Source organism: Canis lupus, chromosome 23, assembly GCF_011100685.1.
Source record: "Canis lupus familiaris isolate Mischka breed German Shepherd chromosome 23, alternate assembly UU_Cfam_GSD_1.0, whole genome shotgun sequence".
NCBI lineage: Eukaryota > Metazoa > Chordata > Mammalia > Carnivora > Canidae > Canis > Canis lupus.
The window spans coordinates 39237567-39255075 of record NC_049244.1 but is presented as its reverse complement, the minus strand read 5'-3'; positions in this window follow the sequence as shown (position 1 = coordinate 39255075).

Sequence of the window (17509 nt, the reverse complement as noted above, 5' to 3'; positions counted from 1 at the left end):
GGTTGTCTCCAGGACGGTGGCCACAATGATTTATTCAGCCAAATGTTTAAAATAAATGCCTCGGTATGTTTGTATTGACTGTACTTATTTTCGCTGACAGAAATCATATCTGCCAACCCCACGTGTGGGTAGAGGGGTTGGATCTGGAGATATAAATTCCACCAATGGGCGCCATAAACCGTCCTGAAAAAATGAGCTCCACTTTGCACAGAAACAAAATGCATTCCTTTCCACATGGTTGTTCTTCAACAAGAAATAATGAAGGAAAACAGTGCTGAAATGTGCGGTGCGGTTCTTAATGGCATTTTAATAGTCTAAATTAGGAGCAAAAGGCCTCTCGGCATGCGGTTTCGCATAAACATTGCCCTTTCGTGATATTAATTGGGATGGGGAGAGACGTCAGGCGGCAGGCCTCAGCCCTGCACACGGTCAGGTGGCCGGGCGGCCCAGGCCCCCCTCGGCCCCTCAGAAGCAGCAGCCAGACCTGGAACGTCACGGTAAAGCAAATCCTATCCGCACCCACCCCTCCTTATGAGATGACTTACAGTGTGAAGTACACTCCACACACAGTTGACAGCTTGCTGGCTTGGATGCTGCAACCGCTTAATTTATGTAATGCTCAGCTAGGGAAGAAGGCTTGAAAGTAAGTAAGAGGCAAATGACTCTTCACTTGCCACCAAAATTCATCTTTTCTAATCTCTACAAAGACAGCGAGCATAATAATGAAACTCCAAGAGACAGGCTGCTATGGGAGCATGTGGGTTTATAATTTGGTGATGTGCCTGAGACCACAGCATACCAATGAAGGAGGGCCAGAGACTTGTTGCTTCTGGGTAAAGTTGACAGCTCTACATACGAACCCGACACAGACCTGTTGTAAGACAGGTCCCACCAATTCCGGTTCTAAACCTTGGGTAATGCTCTCACAACCAAAACAGACGAGGTCACTGCTTTCAAGGGGTTCCCAGGTATCAGGTAAACAAATCAACAAAATAATGTCAGATAATAAGTGCTATGAAGGAAACGAAACTGGAAGACAAGGAAGAGAGCGCCTGTGCTGTCAGAGAAGGCTCGCGGAGAAAAGTATATTTAAGCTGAGACCTGAACGTCAAGAGAGGAACAGGCATGGAAAGATCTCAGGAGATAAACATTTCATGCAGAAGGTACTGTAAGTGCAAAGGCCCTGGGGTGAGTCTGTGCTATGTTCTCTTCCTTTCACCATTCAAGCAGGTCATGTTAGGTCAGATCTTCTCACTGCGACATTTCTTGAACGGATGACCTATCTCTCCAGGGTAGAACATGGGCATGTTTCTCATACAGAAAAAGACCACCTTACTGAAGAAGTGAATGTGGTGGTAGGGGATCGTAATGGCACAGAATCCCAAGAGAGTTGGAAAATATAATTGCTGTTTTCTGGGTGCAAGAACTAGTTTATAGAACTCCTTCTGAACTCTCTAGGGCAATTACCAACAGCAACAACACAGGGAACTGAAAGTCCTGGCAAAGGGAGAGGGAGGACAAGAGAGAATCCTGAAAAGGAGTTTGACAAACACCAGACTGTTTGTTAGGTTTTTTAATAAATACTGACAGATAACATACTCTGCTGCCAAGGCGGCTGATCCGGGTCAGTCATGAGTTTCCCTCTGTCCCACAGTTCTCACGATGGCAACAATACCTGCTGTTGGGGGGTCACCTGTGAAGGGGAGTTGAAATTAAGGATTATCAGCTGGAGGAGCAGAAGCCACCAGGACGATGAGTCTCTGTGTACTGAAGAGAGAGAAGTTGGCTGTCTCCACAACAGGAACTCTGGATGAAGAAATGATGCTCCCAAGTGGCTTCAAAATGGTATTAGATTGTGTCTCGAGAGGCTAGGCTAGAAGTTGAACGGACCCTGGTTTTTCAGAATACAATTTTAGGGGAAGCACTGCTCCTATGAAGCACCCTTCTGTTGAAATAGCCCCTCGAGGCACAGAGGAAGTAGTAGAGGCATCTGGATGGCCTTTCCAAGCCTGATGGGGATGCTCTTCTCTTTGGAAGGACGATGCCATTGTCAAGTCTGGTACACATCCTATTCAGGTGTATCTCTTGAACAGGGACTACTTTTTATAATGACAACCCAGGTTTGATCATATCAGGAACCGCTCATCTTTTAGGGGAACTGGCTCAGGCAATAGCAACAACAAAAATGTATTTAAAAAAAAAAATGGATATAGAATTCCTCCTACCTTCTCTCTAGAAGTCTTGCATTTTCCTTCTTAATCTATCACTTGGCACCAGATACATCAAATACAATGTAGAAAAGTTTCTGACTTTCTAGAGAAGAATTAGGTGTTTTGATTTATATGATTGCTCTAACTGTATTACCCGTGTGGGAAATTGTTGGCTAAATCAACATGATTGAATCATGTTGCAAGAGTTTCCTCACTGCACTCTTGTTTGAGCTATAGAGTGAATTTGATGAGGAATCCATAGCAGATGAAATAGAGACATCCCTCACCAAAAGCTCACCAGAATAGATGGGTTTTTGCACTGGGACGTTTGGCCTTGGAGTTCATAAATTACCTGTTGACTATGCATATAACTCTATGATATCCTTCAGGGGAATAGGTGTTCCAGCTTATCAGCTATGCTGAGACTTGATATGACTCAACCATCTTGACAAATGCATTACAAACTGGGAAACTGAATTTCTAACTAAAGTCGGATCTACGCAACAGCACAATTGTTTAAAAAATGAAAAATGCAGTTAGTTAATTAGGATCTAACCATGCCAAACAGCTATCCAAACTGATTTTTGCTCCACTAAATTGAACAGTAGCCTGAGCAAATGGTTTGAGTTAACCAGTTGATAAAGAAGAAAAAAAAAAGAAGAAGAAGAAGAAGAAGTAAATAGATATAGTCTACTTGCAGCAACATGTAAGTACATAATCGGACTTAGATCATCTATAACTCATCCCTTTTTGGCTATAGTAGCAATAAATTTTGGTGTTCATAGGTAAAAAGATGAATTGTTTTTTTATTTTTTTTGAATTGTTAGAATAATAAGTGTTGCATAAATATTTGCTGAAACATAGTAAATAAAATTAAACATAAACACTAGTATTTCTGTGACCAATAAAATTTTAGCTTATATTCTGATACCTCAGGTATCAAAAATAAGTGGATGATCAAGAAGTGACTGAGCAGAAAAGAATGAAAAACAGCAACACACAACCAAGCCCCCCTGTATTGAGGTTTTGATTATTCTGGCTTATAACTATATCTAACACCCAGATCTTAATTTCTAAATAACACTTTCCAATGAAAGGAATCTTGGAGAAATGGCTGATTCCAGGACAGGGAAGGAAAAGTAAAAGACAAGCCCAGCTCATCTTATGATGCCAAAAAGTAAGACATGCTCAGGTGTGCCTGGCTGGCTCAGTCAGTAAAACGGGTGACTCTTGATCTTGGGGTTGTGAGTTCAAGCCCCATTTGAGTATAGAGATTACTTTAAAAAGAAAAAGAAAGCAAGACATGCCCCAAAAATGATGGATATGTCAAAATGACACAGTTGAAACCAACTGACCAAAAGTGGAATAAGCATAACAATAAGATTAACAGTGATAGTAATAGATAATTGCCCATAGAATAAAATAAAATTCATTAACCCATACCAATATGCATAATTGAATCAACAAATAGATGAGAGAGAAAAGAAAGCTCTTTTTTGCTATTGCAAAAATTAATGGAGGGAACCCCGGGTGGCGCAGCGGTTTGGCTCCTGCCTTTGGCCCAGGGCGCAATCCTGGAGACCCGGGATCGGATCCCACATTGGGCTCCCGGTGCATGGAGCCTGCTTCTCCCTCTGCCTATGTCTCTGCCTCTCTCTCTCTCTCTCTCTGTGACTATCATAATTAAATAAAAATTTTAAAAAAATTAATGGAAACAGAGAATTGCCATTTGACAAATGCTATAAGAAACAAGAGATTTACATGGGTCTCAGAGTATCTCCCCATAAAGTACTTACTAATTGCAAAGGAGAAAATAGTAACCCTTCACTGGAAAAATCTGTCAGGCATCACTTTAGCCAAGTTACCAAAGTTAGTATCACCAGCTATGGAACAGGTCAATCTCACACGCCTCTTGATATGTTGCACAAGAAGGACATGATATCCCTTCTGCAGTGTTCTTGTCAAAAAAGCATAATGTGAATTTAATCATCAGGAAAACTGGGCCAATGCTAAGTGAGGGAAAATACTGAGTACTGGCCACAAAATAACTGGCCAGTACTCTTCAAAAATATCAAGGTCATAAATGATGAAGACGGAGGAGCAAGCTGTCACAAATTAAAGGAAACTAAAGAGACATTGCAACTGAATGTAACCTATTAACCCTGACTGGATCCTGGACCAGAGAAGCGACATTTAGATGGACAACTGGAGAAATGTGAATAAGGTCTCTAGATTATACAACAGTAATGCATCATGTTACGCTTCTGATTTCTATCATTTTACTGCAGCTATGTGAGATGGGTTAATATTTGGGGAATCTGGGTGAAGGGGCTCCGAACTTCCTTTGTACTATTTCTGTGACACTATGCAAGTCTGAAATCATTTCAGAAATCAAGTATTAAAAAAATAAAAACTTTCTAATGGTCTCGGCTGGGGTTTGGCTAGAGTTGGCAAGCAGGAGGCAGGATGTTACGAGAACCAGCTTTGTAAAGACCAGACTGTGTGGTCTGTCAGAGAGCTGAGGAGTGAGCCACCAACAGAAGGCAGCAGTGACCTGAAAGTGCAGAAGTTTAAGTAAAACCCTATACCAAAAAAAAAAAAAGAGAGAGAGAGAGAAAAAAAAAAACCCTATACCAATCCTCATCCCATTCCTTTGGCCACACTTACCTATTTATACCCACCCGTGTTTCACACTGCACCCCGCTGCTCTCAGAATAGAGAACAAACTTCTTCATGGGCCTTGAGATGAGTTACTGAATCTCTTCCCTCCTCGTCTGTCAAATGGGGACACAAAAGCAGGTCAGCACACAGTCGGGCTGTGTGAGGACTGGCTGAGGTCATGTGAATGTACTCAGCACAGTGTCCCACATAGAGGAAGCTCTTGATAATTGTTGGCTCTGCTTAATCATCATGATCATGATCATCATCATCATCATCATCATGCTCTTCCTTACAAAGCCCTACGCCCTGCCGCCCAGGACTCTAGTTCCATGGGAGTGGACACTAGGCCCAGCCCGGTCACCGCTGCAACCCCAGCATGTCACGCAGCCCCTCCACAGAGCAGACACTCAGCGTGCTATTCAGTTGGAGGAAAGAAACATCTGGCCCCAGCTTCCCTCCTGAATTACGGTGAACGTAAACATAGCCACTCTCCCTGAAAGCCCAATTACCAGGAACTGAAATAAGACAGAAGTGTATTTGTCTTTCACAAAACCATCTGGAGCCATGAGCTGTCTGTGACTGTAAGGTGCTTCCAGTTTCCCAGGCCCTTTCTCAGGGCAGGGCCATCCCCAGAACGTGTATGTCGTCATCCCCCTTCCAGCCGGCAGGAAGCAGGAAAGGCAAGGAGGAAGGACACCCTCTCTAAGGGCACAGCCAAGAGGATATGCGCATCACTCTATTTCCTTCTCACAGGCCTGAACTTGGGACCACACCCAGTCGCGAGGGAGGCAGGGAAATGTAGTCTTTATACTGGGTGGCCACGTGTCTCAATAAAATTTGGTGGTTCTGTGACTGTCGATGAAGAAGATTATGCTGTGGGGAAGCCACGGGCAGGCCTGCCAGGCTCTCCAGCTTCGTCAGGCACGTCTACAACGCCAACTCTACTCCCCTGCCCCCTTGGCGTTTGCACACACTGCTCCCTCTGTTAGACACCCTTAATGTGGTCTCAACTCCGCCCCTCTAGAGAATTCTTCTTCCACCTTTCAGACCCCTGGAGAGGCATCACTTCCTCCTTGAAGCCTTGAACAACTCCCCAACCACCACTACCCAGTAGGAGTTAGCTCCTCCTTCCATGTAAGTTTTCCTTCTTCCCTGAACTCGTCCCACAGTGGCACTTGTCACACTGTGTCTGAACTGTTTATTAGTCCATCTCTCCTACTCCAGGGTACACTCCAAGAGGACCGAGAATATGATTGTCTGTGTCCCTTGCACATCTCAACTCTGTAGTTTCTGCAGAATTACGAACTATATACTGCTGAGAACCTATATTTCACCTTCCAAGCTACTGTTGCTTGGCCCAGTGGAAAAATATTCGTGGCATAAATATGACCACCCCACCCCAGACACAGGCAGGTTGTAGATAAGGTACCAGTGAAATGAGATCCACTGCTTAACAAAGAAAGGAATCCAGATGCTGTGGGCTCCACAGGACCCTGAGAATGCTTGTCCAACTCCTTACTTATGTTTATGTCCAACTGAGCTGGAGGATAAGAGAGACCCATGGCCAACGCCTCCCTAAGTGAAATCAGCTGGGCTGGGGGCTCAAGACAGCACATGCTCACTTCCTGGGCAAGGAGACTTAGTGTGGCAGCATCAGGACTCTGCTGGTTGAAGTCACAGAGCAGATGGCTTATGAACATGAAAAGACTGTTTAATGTTAAAAGCCTTTGATTTTTTTTTCCAGATGAATTCCTTCAGAGCCCTGCAAGCTGTAGGCAAAATTATATGAGCCAAGGAGAAAGGGCATTTCAACCAAAACACTAAATTTCCTTGCTTAATACCATTTCTGAGAGTTCCAAGGCATAGTCTTAAATATATGTTTGTGGATTCCAGGTTAGTTTTGTTTGTTTGAGGAAGGGGAGTGAAGGAATGGTTTTAGGCTGTTTAGTTGCCTGAGTTTTCAACAAAGGGGAAGAGAGAAAAATACCAAGCTCCGATGGAAGAACAAAGAGAAGTAACTGTTTGCTAAAGATGTCCTAGCAACGAAACCTAATCTTAAACCTAATCCTAACTCACTATTACCGGGCTTGGAATTCCTGCCTCGCCCCCTCCGTTCCTCATCTAACACTGTTTCCCTCACTTCCAAGTCAGAATTTTATTTATTTATTTATTTATTTATTTATTTATTTATTTATTTTTTTTTAGAATTTTAAATATGGTTCAGGAGTGAGGGTTTGCTTTTGTTTGTTTAAGGAAGAGTTCCTTCGATCTTAGACCATCCAGCACTCTAAGTGTTGGCCCTACTGGGAGTTTCACCTCATCTAATTTTCTTGCCAACTATATAAATTCAGTAACAAAACAGGGTTCAAAATGGTCCTCACACAGTTAAAAGACAGTGTCTTCTCATCGGAGACCACCACCTGGAAAAAGAAACTAAAGATACAATGTTTTCTCTGAATAGTCAGGGAAAGTTAAGGGGAATCCAAGAACTCTTTCATAAGGAAGTAAATAAGCCATAGATCATTCTGGGTCCTTTGCCCAAACTAGTCTGTGATGTTGCCAGTTGATAACATCTCTTTTAGTCAACAGCAACCTGACTTCTTGACTCTTACTGGCTGCTCAGTGGGCCAAAGGGATTTGTATTTTCTGGATAACCAAATCTATGCTCCACAGCCACCTCCTTTGTCAGTGAACACAGAGCTATGACATGAAAAAGTAGTAGCTGTCTCACACACACACACACACACACACACACACACACACACACATTGTCTGTATCCTTATTCTTAAGTACGTAATACTGTAGATTTTGTTTTCAACCTACTGTAGACATCATACCATATCTTCATAATGCCTTGAGGACCCAATCTCTAAAACACCAATATCCACATGTGACTATGTTTTAAATGTGGGTCTTTATTAACAGTGGGGTCCTTGAGGTCCCCTGCTTAGACTTCTGATTGAGAAAACACGTAAATAAGTCCTCCTAAATCATTCCATGTTGGCTGATTCTAAATGGCCCCCAAACAGAAATATTTTTTTTCCTCATGCACCCAGGTTGGGCATTTGCATTAAAACCATTCATTTGATTCAAAATATGGACAATACATGATGATGATTCAAATAGGAAATTGGGGGATGCCTGGGTGGCTCAGTGGTTGAGCATCTGCCTTTGGCCCACGGAGTGGTCCCGGAGTCCCAGGATCGAGTCCTGCATCAGGCTTCCTGCATGGAGCCTGCTTCTCCCTCTGCCTGTGTCTCTGCCTCTTTCTTTCTTTGTGTCTCTCATGAATAAATAAATCTTTAAAAAAAAATCAGAAACTAGAGGGGCACCTGAGGGGTTCAGGCCATTGGGCATCTGACTCTTGAGTTCAGCTCAGGTTGTAATGTTGGGATGGTGATATCAAGGTCCACATGGGGCTCCACGATCAGCACCAGGTCTGCTTGAGATTCTCCCTCTCCCCCTCTCCCTACTTGTACTCTCTCTGTGTCTCTCTAAAAAATAAAAAATAAAAAATAATCTAAAAAAAAAAATATATATATATATATATATATCAGAAATTAGGTCCTAATTAGGATTAGATAACTTGAAGTTTTTTCTTTTTTTTTTTAACTTGAAGTTTTTTCTTAAATATTTATTAATTTATTTGAGAGAGAAAGAGAGAGCACAAGAGGGAGGGGCAGTGGAAGAGAGAAACTCAAGCAGACTCCCTGCTGAGCATGGAGCCGGACTTGGGGCTCTATCCCATGACCCAGAGCTCACGACCTGAGCTGAAATCAGGAGTCAGACGCTTGACCAACTGCATCACCTAGGTGCACCCTGAATTTCTCTTTAAACAACAGCAACCTGAAAAAGTGAAAAAACAAAGATTGCTCAGTCAGTACCCTGGTGAGGAAGGAGATATGTGATGTTTTCCTCTTCTCGGCAAACAATCAGGCCTAGTCTATGTTTTTAACTTGACAGAAGGTAGCCATGTCTGTCTGAGATGAGAATAATCTCTAACTGGGAAAAGAAAGTTAGATGGTAAGACCTTGGGCTCCGGGCTGAGATGGCTGGCTCTACGGCCGCTAGTGTGCAACACTGGGCAGGTTCCTCTACCTCCTTGAGCCACCATCTATCTGTAAATGGACATGTGTAGTGGCTGCGTCAGGGGATAACCGTGAGGTTGAATATATGCACGGCACCGGTGCTACCACAGTACATTCAGTCAAGGTAGGCAGATTATTATCATCCTCTGGCAGTCAACGCAGAATCTTTTGTACCCATTCTTTGCAAATACAAAGTTGCTTTTGAAAAGTGAACCAACCACCGCCTTGGCAAATCTAAAAGGGCTGGTACCTCTCCTGGAGGAAGAAGGCATTATCTGCACCATTGGCTATTAGATTAAGTACCTATTAGATGAGATACCAGCCATTAGGTGTGCTTAAGCCCAAAGTGGAGTGTTTAGCTCCCCTTTGTTCAGCTCTGATGTGTTGAAATGCTATTTGCCAATGAAATAGTTTCCTTAAAAATCCATATGTGTATTTATTTAGATAGACGGATATAGCATGTAAATAACCATCTCTCGCCATGCTCTTGATTTTTCCCCACACTCAGGGCTGTCTTCAGCCTTCACTGGTAAGAGCCGGTGTAGCCAACTGTACCTAATTCTTCCAAGGAGCGCTTCTCCAGGCTACCTCAAGTTGAATGTGTGTTCCACTGTGCGTCTTGTCTAGTCAATAGTGGCTTTGCTTTCTACCATTTATTGAGTTGTAAACCATGTTGGTTGTCAAAAATTGTGTAAACGAAGGCCCTTAGAATGAAGGGTGCCCCAAAGAAACAAAGGATGAGTTACATGTTAGATATTAAAATGCAACTTACCACACCGGGTTATTTTTATCAGAGTGGTAAGGTCACAATCTATAAACAAGTAAGAGCTCATGGAAGTCCCCTGATAGTATCACCAGAAAGTTACTGCAATCCAGAGAACTGACACACAACCGACTGACAATTGTAGACCAGAGCCTGGAAGAAATGGTGGCCAAAATTCTGAATTATTTCAGGTCTTTTGAAAAGCCTAGAAGAGCAAGTGCCAATGGCAATGCCAGAACCATGTCCCCGTAGGGACAATGCTGAGTCAGTCATCGCTCCCACTTCCAGGACAGCAAACTGCAGTTAGAGGGATATGAGTGTGTTCTTCTTCCCCCAGCTGAAAGTCTCCTAGCAGCCATTTTTAAACAAATTCTCAAGTTGCAGAAAAGAAATGACTCATTCTTTCTGCCTCGTGTTATTCAAACATTGCACAGATCATTGATGTCACATGTACACACGTATAGAAGACACGCAAATACGATCCTTACATGAGATCGTATTTGGTTTCCTAAATTCAATCAGACTTCATGTGCTATGGCTGGGTGTAAACCTCATGGTAAAATACATTTGCACTAATTGGAGTGAGCAGAAATGGGGGGGCGGGGTAGATCTATATTGCCCTTTAATAGCTAACATACAATTTTTAGGGGGTCTGACAAGCCACACTGTCTCCTCACCTGAAAATAAGCTACGAAATGAGAGTGTTCCTCATCTTTTCTATTTACACAATAATTGTCTGCCTTTACCTCTCCTAATAATGCATGCTCAAAAAGACTCCTAAAAACCAAATTCTTGAGTCAGCTACATGGCTAAAACATTGCAGGATGGAAGCCCAGAATTCATTTTAACGTGTAGTATTCCCTAGACTGTGACAGTTCAGGTTTCAATTAGCCGCCTCCAGGCTCCCAAAACCAGAAAGAATCTAGTGGGTTGTTAACATATTCATAAATAAACAAATGCTCAGTCTCTTGGCAGGCTGCCAGGACGTGGTGCCGGCGAGGGATCCAGGCATCTATGGTGAAGCCATGGGGGTCTTTCACTTCCCTCCCTCAATGGGACTGGACCAGCTGCGGATGCCACTCCTGGCTTTCTGAGCATCTTTATCTATACATTTATGGAAAGTTGTGGGCAAAATGCCCATGGAAGAGGCCTGACATGCAGCCAGAATTTACTGAACCAAGGTGCTGCAGCATGTGCTCCATCACTCCAGGCTGGATGTCTGCAAAAGGAAGTCGTCTATAGGTCTGCAGAGCAGTCCTTCCCAAACTTTAACGTGCATAGAGATCACCTGGGGATCCTGCTAAAATGCAGATCCCAATCTGGCAGGATAATGGAGCACTGCTGCTGCTGATCTGAGGACCCCACTTTGAGTAGCAACGCTGTAAAGTGAGGTCAAGACCATTCGGTTCACCATTAAATAAATATGGTTTGGAGAAGTCCCAGGTGCCAGGCAGTGTGCCTTCTACTGAAAACACGAACATGATAAGATGAGGGCCCTGCTTAGAGGAGCCTGCCATGTAATAGGAGAGGCAGTTTATAACACAGTATTCATTGAGATTCTTGCCATTTACAAGGAAGAGAAAGCTCATCCAAAATGGATCAAGCAGGAAAAAAGGGACTGTAACTGGCTCCTGAATTTGCAGAGTCCAGGTGAGAGCGACTTCAGGTCCAGTTTGAAGCAGAGCTAAAATGACATCACCAATACCTAGTTTCTCTCTCTCCATCATTTTGTTCTTCTTCCTGGGGTTCAACTCCTTTCTCCTCAAGGCAACTTGGATGCCAGTCCATATACCCTGTCCTAATAAGAGTGCCTATCAATTCCAGATGTCTCTGAAAAATTTCAAGTTATCTCATGGGAGCTAATTGGGGCATGAGCTCAGCCCCAATCATACCAATCACTGTGTCCTGAAAGGTCCGACTTTCAGGCTGGCAAACCGTAGAGTTTGGGGTGGAGGTGGCTCCAGCAGAACCACATGTACCAAGAAAGCAGGAGGCATGGATTCCCAAAAGAAAATCAAGGGTTGGGTGCAGCCAAAGCCCACCATCACCACTACAAAGGCATGATAGAAGCATGTGCAGGGAGGCAAAGAGAGCACGGAGAAAAGCACGGATGCATGATAAATACTATCAATGATGTGGAGGGAGGAGAACAGACCAGCCTCAAGGCAAAGCATGCGAGGTCCGGAAAGGACTGGGCACGCACTGGTTTGCTGGAGGCCTTCAACTCAACACTACCCCCACCTCCACCTCCACCACGGTATGATTCAGTCCCTCCAGAAATATTTCATTACACTACTTTCTGTGAAGGAGATAAGAAATGAAAAGTGTGGTTAAATTGCTCCTGAGATTAGAGGTAAATTGGAACGCAGACTAGACTGACACACATCAAAGATTTTAAAGCCAGTATAAATACGATGCAGCTGAGTGCTAATTTGCACTCAAAGGAAAAAAGCATTGGTGTAAACTTCTTTTCCATTGGTGGAATAGAAGCTTCCACAAAGCACGAGCACACCAATGCGGATTTATGCATTGGGATGTGATGAGACCAAACAAGTAGTGGGCAAGGACAGTGTCATCTTCAGAAACCAGGGACACCTGCAAGATCTGAGCACTCTGATCAATGATCTCCTCTCCACCATGGCCTCTGCCACCATTATCTGTGACTTCAGGATTCATGTTGGAAAAACCCGTCTGACATCTTAGCCCTTCAGCTTCTTAACATTTCCACCTTTGATCCAACACAACTCAACTGTCTTAGCCCTTGACCAGTAACAACCACAGGACTGGAGGTTTCAAAAATTCCTGATCAACATTCTACATCTTATCCTGTCCAGATTACTTGATTTTTTTATTTTTATTTATATAAAATCTCAAATCTTTGATCTCATTGACAGTCTGAATTTAGTATCCCTCCTATGTTTTCCCCTATCCATTAGCCATTTATCTGGTGAGCCATCTTCTCCACACCTAACCTAAAACAGTAAAACATAGCTAGAGAAACATGCAACTGGTATATTCATCATCACCACAAGTGCCCAAAATAGCAGTGATAATGATGCTGCTGCTGATGGTGGTATCATTATCATTTCACATTTATTGAGTATCATTATGAGCCAGCCTTTTCCCTGACTTTGAGTCAGTAAGTCCATAATTCTCTTTGGCTTAATTTAGTTCTGTGTTTCTCAATAGAACCACTATTGGCATTTCTAGTGGGACAATTCTTCATTACGTGGAACTCTTCTGTGTATAGTAGAACATTCAACATTACTCCCCAGTCATGGCAAAACACTACACATACACACACACACACACACACACACACACCACTGGCCCCCAACCCACCCTCCCGGTAAGATTGTAGAAACAGTCCCACACCCAGTTGAGAACTGCTGGCTGAATGAAAAGAGCACTAACTTGAGCATCAAAAGTGACATCGACTACACTGTGAGACCATGAGCAAACAACTTAGCCTCTCCGACCACCGGGTCCTGTAAAAGGTGGATCAGGATCTTACTTCTGCCTCAAGTGATCCAATAAAACATCGGTGAGAATATTTAGTATATTCATTAAGATTATGTTTGGCTGTGACAAAAACATTGGCAGCAAGAGCGGAAACAATTAAATGTTGATTTGTCCCACATCACAGGTATTCTGAAGACTGGCAGTCCAAAGCCGGCTCCCCTGTATCGCCAGTGTCCCCCGCTTCTCTTTCTGCAAGCTCCCCTTACCTTCATGGCTGCGTCTCACTCACAAAATAGAGGCCCCACTTCAGATTCAATCTGCAGGAAAGATGAGCAAGAAAAGGAGGGAGGGAGAAAGGAAGAAGACAAACCAGGCAAGAAAAAGCTCTGTGTCAGAAACATAACACTGGCCCCCAAATCCCCAGCAGACTTCCATTTACCTACAACTCACTGGCTGTCACGTGATCATACCTATCTCCAAAGGAGACTGGGAAATATTTTCAGCTGAGTATATTGTCTCCTTGAACAAAATGAAGGTTCTGTGAGTAAGAAAGAAGGGGAGAATGGATAGTGGGTGGGAAACCAGCTTTATCTGCCATCCTGGGCAAGTTACAAAGCCTTATGGAACTATAGGGTGGCATTATTACTAAAACCTGAAGGAAAGCACATAACAAAATACAGTATCTACATGAATTTCGCTACATAAATTCCATCTGGAGCCTCATTTATCCACATTACTTAAGACAAAATTAGTAAATGTTCTTATTTATGTCCAACAGGCATGGTGGCCCAATTAACTAATGAGGCACAGCTCTGCCTCATTTTAACACAACAATGCAGAGTGAGCCACCTTGTGTGTAGTGGACTCTAAAGAAAATAGCCCCCAATTATTCAAGATAACAGGAGAATAATAAGTGTGTAAATGAATATAAAAGACATTTATTGGTTTAAAGCCACCTGGCATCCATCCCCCTACTTTTGATAATTGCATTCTGATTTTCTTGTGGGAAACTACTTCCCCGCATTGTGTGCAGGTGTCCTGCTCAGATGCCAAGGAACAGGCACCTGACCCAACCTCAGCCAATGCAGCTCTCTCACCCAGCATTTTAAAAACTGAATGTGTGAAGCAAGGCAAAGAAGGGAGAAAGGGAGAGAGGCAGGGACAAAGGGAAAGGGAGAGGGAGACAGACAAAAAGGAAAGTAAAAAGAAAGGAAGGAGAGAGGGAGGAAAGGAAGAAAGGAAGGAAAGATGGAAGGAAAGAAGGGAGGGAGGGAAGGAGGGAAAAGAGAAAGAAAAGGAGAGAGAAAGAAGAGAGGAGCGGAGAGGAGGACAGGGGAGAGGGGAAGAGAGGAAACCAGTGTCCAGCCTTGCTCCTTAGCTGTTCTTCAATTTTGTAGGCTCCACACATCTTTTCCAGTTAATCTGCTATTTTTTCAATGTAGATGAGTCAGTTTTGCAACCAAAGGACCTTGACTGATGCCCAAAAGAATGACATTTTCAGACCACCCAGAAACTCAGCCTTCTGCTTTGCTTTCAACCTCATCTCCTATTATATCTTGACCAGAATCCCAAAGGGCACTCCTTCTCTGACCCTAGACATTCTATAAAGACATTGAGAAACACTGCAGTGGTCAAAAGACTGGTAGGAACCAAGAAAACAAAAAGTCCTAGGACGAGAATATGTCAGAGCCCCCTCCACCCCCCACCCCCACCCCCTGATTGGGAATCAGGAGCTGTGATTTCTAGTTTGTGCTCCTCTTCCAACCGGGGACACGGAGCACATCTCACGGCCTTTCTGCACCTCAGCTTTCACACTTGTAAATGACTGAGCTGACTCTGTCACACCAATTTTTATAACACGCCAATACTTCCCGACTTCGCTAGGTCTCCAGACGCCCACCGCGTTCCTACCCTTGAACAGTTAACAAGCCATGTATATCAGCCTCCTGACATTCCCCTTCCTTGAGCTGTGCTCAGGCTACCTTGTCCTGTATAACTTAGATGAAGATTGCCTAGAAGCCTCATCTCACTCTGGGAGAGAAAATCCCCTCCGTCCCAAATTCCCCCAGGGACTCCTGGGATAAGCCAACACTTCCCAAGTCAACTACAGAATTTGCAATTGCTTCTCTGCATTTCGCCTCCTGTGGTCTCTTGCCCCATGCCAGCCGGGCTAGCACTACTCTGATCCCTTCCGCCTGCAAAGCAGCAACCACCCAAGGTGAGGCATGTAGCAGCCTTTACTGGAGGTTTGGGCCACATAGGCAGCTACAGTGCTGCTCAGTACGGCAAATAATGCCAATTTTCCTGCCCCTGGCCATTCTCTTCTGGGGAGCATCCTTGGACCCCAACATCCTGAGACCCCTGTCACATTGTTTGTCCCCTGTCATTTCCTCCTTTAGCTCTCCCATCTCCATTCACTCTCTTTCTCCCAATTCCCAAATGTCCTGTCCAGGTGTCACACAGATCTTCCTCCCACCCCCCAAATGGCCCGTTACTTGTTTGGCCAACGAAGGCCATTCTAAGAGGAATTTTGTCCAACAGCACTGAAACCAACAGTTCCCTTTCTCTTTCTGCTGCGTAAAAACGCATCTCTAAAGGTACAGATCCATTCCTGTTTTTTGGCTGAAGGCATAATGCCTCCAGCATTCAGGAGGTACTCCTCAGAAAGCATTTTGGTGGGGACAAAGAGACTTGCCGTTTTGTTGATACCCCTTAACGAAACAGTGTGATCTCTGATCCACCAAGCAAAAGGAAAGAGGCTTTGTCACTCACTAGCTATGTGACCTTAGGAAAATGACCCATCTGAATCTATATTGTTCTTCTGGAAAATAGGGACAATAATAATACTTATTCCATAGGATTGTTGTGAGAATAAAATAGAATCACACAGAAAAAGTGCTGTGCACAGTGACTGGCACATAACAAATGATCTACAAAGGGTAAACGATGGTATTATGATTATTACCACCACTACTGCTACTGACGGCACTTAAAAGTGAAATTAAAATGGGGATCGCAAGTTATAAAGAGCACAGCACATCAAGAAGTCACTTGGGAAATGGGGAAAAAATAAATGAAAAACTATGTGCAACAAAGACTTAACCTAAAGAAAGCACACTTGGAATTCACGTCCTGGGAAGGATACTGGTCTCACCAGCAAGTAGGGCTGGTTAAATAACAGGGCTAAAACCTGTAAATGCGGATGCCATTGTTCCAGAAAGAAAATGTGTTTCATTTATATGTTTCCTTTTAAAAAGGAATAACAGATAATACCCTCCTTCATCTAAAGGTACTGAGCACCAATATGAGAACATCAAATATTTCAATTCCTCCCAGGAGCTCGGTCAGCCCTCGAGAGGATACGAGTTTGCCAGGGTAACTGGGACATCTGGAAATGGAAATGGAATATTTAGACCTCCATGTTGTTTCTCGAAAATTTCCAGTCCCTGGAAAGGTTAAAAGAGAATCGCAGTGGAGGTGAGCTCCACGTGTCAAAAACAAATACACAGCCTCGGCCTCCTTTACAGTAATACATTATCCTACTGGGCTCTTTAAAAATTGCCTCATTTCTCTTTGACCGGGGTCCAGTTGTTATTTTTCTTTTTGTGGGCCTCCATTATGGTGTCTCTGTTTCAAACACTAATATGTTAGGATCGCATTTGAGGCCTTTCACAGACATTATTTGGTATATTATTTTCGTCTATATTAATGTGCCTTCTTTTTCAGCCTCTGTCTGCCACACATATGTAGTTCAAGACATCATGGTACTACTGGGAAATGGGTGCAAAGGTAGGAGTTACTGTGTGCAACTGTAATTAAGGCAAAGGCATCCTAGCGAGACAGATGCACTTTGCATGAAGGAATTCTAAGGAGGGGAATGCACACATGACAAGTAATCCTTAGTAATTGTGGCAGGTGATTGTACTACTCCAAAGCCCCTTGGACACAGCGTCTGCCCCCCAATCCCTTTTGCTCTGTCTTCTTGGGCTACATCTCCTATTTTGTGCTCACTTACTAAAGACCTGTGTTGGGGAGACACACACGCAAATGGGCTCTGGTCCCTTCCCTCCTGGAGAACCTAGACTAGGAGAGGAAAAAGGCAATGACCAGAGTCTCAATCTACAGTGGCCCACACCGATAGATCGATCTGTGCCCGAGGCAGTAAGGGGAAGTAGGGAACAGAAAGTTCTGCATCTTCGAGGAGGACCCATAAATAACACCTTTGGAAAGATCCAGGACCTTCAATTATGAGTAGGAGTTCACAAAGCAGAAAAGAAATGAGAGGCAGGAGAGAGGTGGTGAGGGTGGAGAACTGCTACCCGGA